Raw genomic sequence first — 9,871 nt, forward strand, 5'->3', positions numbered from 1 at the left:
TTGAACATGAGGTTGACATTACTATGTTAATTTGAGCCCATTTTGAGGGTAAAAGTAAAGAGGCAGACTTTGGTACTTTAATCAATAGACAATTTTTCTGGGAATCTCTTTATTAAATATCCTTTTAGAAAAGGACTTTCCCCAGTCATTTGTGTACCAGTGAAAGTTCTTATAATGAAAAATACTTGAGAAAATTAACTAGATCAAAATAGTTACTATTGTTACCTCTCTAAACATACTTAGAAATCTCATTGGAACTTTATCATACTAATTTTAAGAAAGAGAATCATGGTTACAAATCAGATTAGGCGGGGAAGCCATGAAACCTCAAGTTAAAGTATAAATTAGAATTAGCCTGCTTTTCTAACAATGCAAATAATGTCATAGATTCCAGTAAAGTTTTGTTATAAGGATCATAGTATAAATTTATTTTACACTAAACATTTTAATCAGGTCACACCAGCCAAAAATATCTTTCAAGAAGTCCACAGAATTTAAAAATGGGAGAAGAACTGATCTCAAAGTAGCAGTAGTAATCAGAGAGAAATAAGAGAGAAAATGTGTTTGTGACAGTTCTATTAACACAACGGTATAAATAGAGACATACAGATAGAACAGTAGGACAGACCTGCTGACTCTAGTGTTAAAGTTGTTACTGGTTTTTACTTCTGTTACTGCTGCAGAGTGAACACTACTAAGCAAGGATGAGCTAGATTATATTCCTTACTGTTCATCATCAACAGAATTGTTTACTAAATTCCAGTAGGTTACTCTTTTTCATACTCAGGAAGGTGTTTAACACCATCCCAGAGGGAAGATTTAATTACTTTTAATCTTTAGAGATTGGGGGTAAAATCCTGGCCTCACTGAAATCAATTGGAGTTTTGCTATTGCCTTCATGGGGGCAGGATTTTACTGGTGTACTGATTAGAAGCCCAACCCTAGAGGTGCTTATTAGCTACAGCTCCCATTACTAGTTGCAGCAGCCCAGCACCTCTCGGGGGTCAGGCTACAGACCACATGACTAAGCCAGAGCAAAGCAAAGAGAACAAGACCTTTTCCGTGTTGTGCATACAAGCCATGTAGTTCCATCTTTTATTCACTAGAAGTGCCTAGTCGTCTTTTTTTTTTTCCCTTGTATTCATTACATGGAGGTAATAAATCTTTTCCCTCAAGAACTCTCTTCAAGGAGTAAGTTATCTTTTATAATTTGCTGAAGTTATTTTTTTCAAATGTTTCATGTTAAATATTTCTTTATTCTGATAATTTCCTTTATATTTAAAGTCCCTCCTGTTAGGGGCTCTGTGGGCTTTATGGGGACCAAAAGCCAGTTTTGCTTAGGAAGTTTGAAAAATGTGGAAGTGATCCCTACATATGAACCAACCCATGGGCACTGATAGCCTTGAAAATATAAGTAGATATAAAATTATCAAGAGGATTGATATCCACTTTAGATGTTCAAATCACAGCTTCGATTGACTTCAGTTGCAGCTGTGACTGCTCAACACTTCTGCCTGTCAGACCCAAGGAATATCAAGTTGGGCCCCCAGAAAATGAGGAGAACACAGTGTGACAGTCTCTATCCCTATGTTCACCCTTTTTACAAGACTATGATAAATTTTGTACAAAATGTACCTTGAGAGGTATCATTTGAAAACTCATAATTTGCTGATCATTATTGTCCTGGTGAAATGTGTAGCAACATTGTACGTAAAGTTATAAAATTCTACTGGCATGACATTGCTGAGATGTGTTCCAAGTTCAGAAAAGCAGGCACAAACCAGTTCAACAAAATCAAATGGACTGTCACCTGGTTACGCACCCATTCTTTGGCAAGAAAAAGGGTGTGAGCAGGAAATCTATTTTTTGGCAAAGAAACAGCTGGAGGTTCCCATCACCACAGACTTGCTGTCTCCTGAACGTCAGCTGGCGATGATTTTCAAACTATACAAAAGGGAAACAGATGCTCCAAAAGTGCTGTCCCTTCATCTCTACTCATGGCATCCACAACACTTGAAGAACACAAGAAGCATAATTGGACTGGGGAGGGATCCTGGCAGAAGGAATTCAGCCATTAAGAGTGCTCAAACATGGTGAGAGAGACTTTTGCTTTGAAATCACTTAGCTTGTTAAGTTAGGTGTTAGTTGTTTTACCTTTTATTTCTTTTGAAACCAATTCTGACATTTTTCATTTCTTGTAATCACTTAAAATCTGTCTTTCTGTAGTTAATAAACTTGTTTCTTTGTTTTATCTAAATCAGTGTGCTTTGATAGAATTTCCCAAACACTTCAATTTGAGATAACAGGATTTGTGCATATTATTAATAAAATGACAGACTTTATATGAGCTTGTATTGTCCAGGAGAGGGCGGGGCAGTACAAGATGCACATTTCTGGGGGAAAGCCTGTGGCTGGGAATTTGTTGGTGTTGCTCTGCAGCGTAGTACAAGAGTGGTTGGTCATAGCACTCAAAGTATAGCTGGAAATAATTTACATGATGGAGGCTGTGTGCGAGCTGATCAAGAGTGATAACTCTCACAGCGAACCAATGCAAAAGGCACTCCAGATTGGAGAACTGTGGGGGGACAGCTATTCAACAGTCCAGATTGCATCCTGGGAAATGTCACACACATTTAGCAAGCCACCGTCATATTTTGACTTAAATAACTTGCCTACCTTCACATAGGAACTCTGTGGCAAAGTCAGGGATGGAAACTAGTTCTCCAGAGTAGCAGTCTAAGACCATTCTTTCTCTTCCATCAATCCTCTGCCACATTTATTACATACATGCCTTCCAACTTCTGCAACAAATAAGACAGTGATCTTACAGACAACAGTCTCTTGCTGCACACAACCTTGCTCCAGTCCTAGAGCAGGTACCTCCCATGCACTAAAGGAGACGGGTCCTATGCAAAAAATTGTATGTGATCATAGAATTAAAGAGCATGTCCTAATGCACACACAAGACAACCTTAATTCTGGCATTTCCTAGCTTTTGAGTAAGAAATGCTCTGTGTAAGCTCAGAAGCTTGTCTCTGACCTACAGTAATTGGCCCAATAAAAGATATTACCCACCTTGTCTCTCTAATAACCTTAATATTCTTTTAATATAGCTTTGTGTGTAATTTTCTAGGCTTTTAACAAAGAAAGTTAAAAAAAAGCATTCTATCATGGCATCACAGTGCCACCTGCAAAGTTATCAGCAAGGTTGGAATGATTAGATCAGGGGTCCCAGCCCCCTGCATTACTTCTTGTGGCTGCCAAGCTCCACTCACCTGCTGCCCAATCTCCTCTGCAGCGCACCGCATCACAGCTCCTCTGCCTACCTCCAGGCACTTCCCACTGCCAAACAGCTGTTTGACGGCACTTAGCGCTTTCCAGGAGAGAAAGGACAGCTGCATGCGGGGAGTTGCATGCTCTGGGGAGGAGGCAGAGAAGAGGCGGGGCAGGGCAGGGGTGGGGATTTGGGGAAAGGGTTGGAATGAGGGTAGGGAAGGTGGGAAGAGGCAGGGCAGGGGCAGGGCCTCATGGAAGGGGTGAGTGGGGGCAAGGCCAGGAGCAGTGTGGGGGGGTTGTTAGTGGGCCAATGTACTAGTCCTCATGTGGCCCTCGTGGTCATTTGAATTTGAGATCCCTGGTTTAGACCTCTGCCAGTTGAGCTAGAGGAAGAACTGACAGCAATAGTAGGATATCATCATCTATGTCAGGGGTGGTGAATCTGTCACTCCAGAGCCACATCTGTCACTCCAGAGCTCTTCAGAAGTTAATATGCGGCTCCTTGTATAGGCACTGACTCCGAGGCTGCAGCTACAGGTGCCAATTTTCCAGTGTGCCAGGGGGCGCTCACTGCTGAATCCCTGGCTCTGCCAGAGGACCTGCCCCACTCCATGCCTTCCCGTGCCCTCCCTTGAGCTTGCCATGCCCTTGGTCATCCCCCTCCCTCCCAGAGCCTCCTGCATGCCACAAAACTGCTGATTGGGAGGTATGGGGAGGGAGGGGCAGGTGCTGATTGATGGGGCTACTGGTGGGTGGGAGGTGGGGGAAGCGCTAATGGGGGGCTGCTGGCATATTACTCTTTAGTGCCCCTTCAAAATATAACTTATCTTATTTAAAGTTTCAGCTGAAATAATAGAAATGAGACATGGTTACTTGGGTACCAGATGCAATAAATAATTGGCTATATAAGAAACTCTTGTTTTAGCTAAGGTCTTATAAATGGCAATGACTGGGTATAAAAAACAAAACTGTTAAAGGGTTCATTCTAACACCTGCCTGACTAATCAATTGGCTCTACATTGGGTCTAAGCACCCCTGATTTAGCCTGTTTGTAAGTCTCTTGATCAAATACTTATATAAGTTTTGTTGCTGTTTGGATGTAATAAATTCCTTATTATTTAGGCCTTTTAGACATGTTTAGATCAACTACTCAGACATTAAGGTAAGAAGGGACTTTCATAATGATCTTGTCTGGCCTCCTGCACATTGCAGGCTACAGAACCTCACCCACTCATTCCTGAAATAGACCCAGAAATTCTGGCTAAGTTACTGAAGTCCTCAAATCATAGTTTAAATACTTCAAGTTACAAAGAATTCACCATTTACACTATTTTAAAAATGCAAGTGACCCATGTCCCAGGGCGAAGAGGAAGGCAAAAAATCCACAGGGTCTCTGCCAATCTGACCCAGGGGAAAATTCCTTCCTGACCTCAAACATGGCAATCAGTTAGACCCTGAGAATGTGGGCAAGACCCTCCAGGCAGATACCTGGGAAAGAATTCTCTGTAGGAACTTGGAGCCTCCCCATCTCATGTCCTGTCTCCAACCATTGAGGATTTTTGCGTTGGCAACTGCCAATCGGCCACATGTCATCATAGGTAGGCCTATCATACCATGTCCTCCATTAACTTTATCAAGCTCAGTCTTGAAGCCATTAGGTTTTTGCCCCCACTGCTTCCCTCGGAAGGCTGTTCCAGAACTATGTAAGTACCATTCAGCCTTTGGATTTGATAAAGGAATATATGGTTAAATTAGTGTCATGGTAATACCTGCACTAATAATGCCAACACTTGGGAATCATTAGTTCCATTCCAAGTTCTGGAAAGGGATGTTCTCTAGTGGATGCATACCCTCCTGTCCTAAGTTCCCTCTAAGCTGTGTGGCCGTGCAGCTGCCTGTTAAGTCCCGCCAGCCCCAGCATTTACCTGCCTCAGACTTGCCATTGCTGGGGGAGAGGTATCCCTCTCCTGCCCTAACACGGACCTGCCCCGGACTTGCTGCGGCTGGGGAAGAGGAGCCCCTTCCTTGGCCCGGCCCAGCCCAGCCCCGCTGAAGCTGCTGCAGCCAGGGAGAAGTGGCTCTCTCCTGACTCCAAGCTGCTGCAGCGAGAGAGGGCTGTTGGGAATCCTCTCTCCCCACTGCACCCTGGGCAGCCTGCACCCCAAACTCCTCATTCCCAGCCCTGCCCCAGAGCCCGCACTGGCTCAAACCCCAACTCTCTGTCACAGCCCTCAGTCCCCTCCTGCACCCTGAACCTCTCATCCCCAGCTCCACCCCAGAGTCTGCACCTCCAGCCAGAGCCCCCCGCATGCCAAACCTCAACCCTCTGCCCCAGCCTTGAGCCCCCTCCCACACTCCAAACCCTTCAGCCCCACCTTCACCACATGAATTTTGTTATGTGCACCAATATGAAGGTGATGTGTCACACAACATCACCTCCATATTGGTGCACATAACATTAATTCCGTACATGGATGTAAAAAATTAGAGGGAACACTGCTCCTGTCTGTCCTGCTTCCACAAGCTTGATAACTTCTGCCCCATTCCTGCCAACCTGGCTCTTCCCATCTCCTAGCTCCTTGTCCCAGTTCTATTCTTTTTGTTTACCCAGTCTCAGTTTCCACTCCTGAAGCTTCTCATAATAACTTCTCCATCCTGGTTCCCTGTCTCCTTGTCTAGCCAGTTTCAGTCATCCATCAGCCCTGGCTCCTCTTCCCTTTCATTGTCTCCCCCACCAACTGGTTCCTAGTCTCCCCTACCCCATTTTCTTTAGCGGCTCACAGTCTTCCCCGCAGTGGCTTCCAGTTCCAGTGTCCCCTTCCCATCCCAAGCTCAGTCTCCTTGCCCAATTAGTACCAGTCTCTTTTCTTAGCCAGACCCAGCTTCCTCTCGCCATCCAGCCACTGTCTCTTTGCTCAGCCAATCGCAGTTTCCCACCATCACTTTGCTCCTGGTTCCAATCTCCTTGCCCAACCATCTTTGTTCCCAGTCTCACCAGGCTCCCTGTCCCAATCTAATCTCCCCCATTCCCTGAGTCCAGCTGTTGTCCCCTTTGCTTTCAAATCAGTTGGCTTCCTCCTCCACACTGAGCACATAGCAGGGACATCATTAAGACAACTGGGGAGACAGGTTCCCTGTTCTTTGTTGCCGTGCCCAGCCTCTCCTGGCTGGAGTTGTGAGGGGATGGAACGTGCTCAGTGAGCAGTCTTTATCTGCTAAACTCCAAGGGTATGTCTACACTTGGAGACATTTCCATGCTAGTTCCGATTGAGCTAGTGCACTAAAAATAGAACGTAGCAACGTTGGTATGAAAGGCAGGAGGGGTTAGCCATCCTGAGCAGTACTTAGCATCTTGGACGGGAATGTACTCAGGATGGCTAGCCCCTCCTGCTGCCTGTTCCATCATGGATATGCTCTGTTTTTAGCTCACTAGCTCTATCAGAGCTAGCACAGGTATGTCTCTGAGCTGGGAACTGCAACATTCCAAATTCAATGTGTAGAGGTAACCTAAGAAATCTCTAGTGAAAATGTGAAAAAAAAATTCAGTTTGCAAAGGCTTATAACTTGACCAAATTTGGACAGATTTTCCCAGGAAAAAAGGCACATTCCTGACACAAAGCCCTCTTTGCCAAATGTAAAGCCCCAGCTATAAAATATGGGAATGCTAGAGCTTCTCAAAGTAAAAGTTGACAGATTTATTTATTTTTTTACATTGCAAAACAATGTATTTTTCCCTAGTCTCATTCTTGAAAACAGTTGAACCATTTTGGCTGAAGTTTAAAAATAGCAGCCTGAGTAGATACCATCATGGAAAACTTCAGCCTGAATAGCTAAAGTCTAGCAAAGTTGTAAATTCACTGAAAACAGATCTTATAATGGAAAGTTTCAAGGAACCTTAATAAGTTTCAGAGTGGTAGCCATGTTAGTCTGTGTCAGCAAAAACAATGACTAAGAGACTAACAAATTTATTTGGGCATAAGCTTTCATGGGCTACCTGCCTACTGTAATTTCCACTCCATGCATCTGATGAAGTGAGTTTTAGCCCACGAAAGCTTATGCCCAAATGAATTTGTTAGTCTCTAAGATGCCACAAGTACTCCTTTTTTTTTAAAATAATAAGTGATGCTACCAGTCATATAATTTTGATTTCTATCACAGATTGATTAGCTTGGGATAGCCATATCTTATATCTTGTTTATTGTATATAGACATTCCTAATTCTATTCTATATGCCTTTTGAGGCTTCTAAAGAAACAATTAGAAATGGGTCACATATGGACCCATGGAGTAGGCATTTCAGGTTATAAGATCCATTTAATAAAGATGGAGAGCCTTCATTCACTGTATCTAGCTGCAAGACAAGATTTCTAGTAAGGACTATATAATTAGTATGTAAGAGGAATTCTACTTTATAGTTATCACAAAATCCGAGGCACACCCTAGTGCTTATTATGATATTACAGTTTTGCTCAACATGGGAGACAATTAATACTGAGCATTTATTTAAGTTACATCTGGAAACATTAACAAATTAATCTACTATGAACCCTGAGGTAGGTTAGTATTATTAACTCTGTGTTACTGATGGTGGCCCAGAGACCCAGATTCTCATTGAAATTAATGGAAGTTAGAAGCCTAAATACCTTTGAGGATCTGGGTCAGAGAGGTTAAGTGACTTGACCAGATTAACAAAACAAGTCAGTGGTCGAATAAAGATTAGAACTCAGGAGTTTCTAGCTCCCCATCCTGTGCTCAAACTCCCTACAGCACACTTTCCCTCAAGATATGATTCCATGGGCTGTGTTCTCAATGAATGGCAGTACCAGGACTTGATAGGTTTGCATAACTTTTTATTAATTAAATTGTTTCTATGTTACACCCTCTCCCGGAGATTCTTCCTTTTTGACTAGTTAACCTGACATCACAAATGTAGTCATTTTTAAATATCAGGAATATTTACCTTAGAAAAAAGATTTCAAACATCCTTCTTCAATGACTGATGTACACAGCTCTTCACAGAATGAAGAAAGTAAGTAATTTGATTTGGTTCAGCTATGGCTTTCCCTTAACATCTCTATATGAAATGTGTTTTTAGTTCTCAGGCTTATTTAATTGTCAATTTAGTGATCTGCCTGCAGAATATTATTACTAAATTTCAATGACTGTTTAATAATACATCATTTTACTATATTATTATAAATTAGGTCTAGCTTATCTTCCCTTGCTTAATTGTAGCAATTTATCATGTGTGGGATGTTACATACATTTGCCCATACTATTGTATATTGATCTAAAATGTTTAAAGGTGCTGTCCTGCTAGTCTTTTCCTGATCAGAGATCCTTAAAAATATAATTTTATAACTGCTTTTCCTATTCTCCATACATGTCAATGTATTACAGATTTCTAACTTATTTCACAGTATATGCATACTCTGTGAGCAATGTTCAGTATTGTTTATCTACCTTTTAATACTAGATATATTGAGTCATTTCAAATTACAAGGTTCTGATATAGTCAGTTTTCCATGTAGCTGCATGGTTGAAGGACTACTAGGTGAAATTGTATCTGCTGAGAAATTCCTTATCTCCTATATTAAAAATGAGACACTGGAATACATTATATGAATTATATGAGTGATATTATTAGAAAGTGTATGTGTATTCACATAACGGCCTTGCCAGCAGAGAGACTGGCAGTTCCCTTGCACTTCTTACAGTACCCTTCCGACTACTTTTTTTTAGATCAATATCAGTTCTTAACCAGACAGATTGCAATATGTCTGTGTTGGCTCATACAATTGAATTGTTCACTACTTCTTTTTAATTGGTGTGCCCCCCAATAGAAACCTGCTGTGGGGGCTCTAGAAATATTCATAGCCAGACTTTGCCTGGATGAAGAACCAGGTTCCCCATGTTCAGTGTCAGCATCTGTGGTCACTGGCCACCCCTTTGCATTTGGATTATCAAGATCAGGCACCAACCAAGATAATGCCCTTAAGGGCCAAGTAGGATGTTTTCTGAATTCTACATTGGAGGGCTCCTTAAATACATCCAGGTTCTAGAAGCTAAATTTGACTTATTTGGTAAATTACAAAAATTCTGGGGTTTGTGTGCCCAGGAAGCTTAACTCTTCTGCCAGTTCTCCTGTGCTCAAGAATGTTCCTGCCGGTGATTGAGACTTCCCCAGACCATAGGAAAAACCTTGTGGGGTTGGACTTCCTTTCCCTAATCCTCATGCCCCTCCCCACCTCCAGTGTTCGGCCCCATCCTGACAGTATTATAGAAGGTGATATCACTTCTCTGGAAGAGCCCTATACCCCTATTTTTAAAGTGGTGCCAGGGAAGGCAAACAATTCCTTGAAAAAGGGACAAGGCCAGCTACTTACCCCCAAACGATGGGATAAGTAAGGGACAGATGTGCAGGCAGAGGTACCCCCAGCCACGGTAGACCATGAGAAAACAGAGGCCTGAAGGGTGGGGTGGGGACTGCAGGATATTGAAGAAGCCAGGGCAGAGGAAGGCCTTGGACAGGGAGAAACTGGGCCTGGGGGGCATGAGCAGCTGCAGGAAGTGTTGGGGAGCCTTGAGGAAGGCT

The sequence above is a fragment of the Gopherus evgoodei genome, chromosome 9 (assembly GCF_007399415.2).
Source record: "Gopherus evgoodei ecotype Sinaloan lineage chromosome 9, rGopEvg1_v1.p, whole genome shotgun sequence".
NCBI classification, from domain to species: Eukaryota; Metazoa; Chordata; order Testudines; family Testudinidae; genus Gopherus; species Gopherus evgoodei.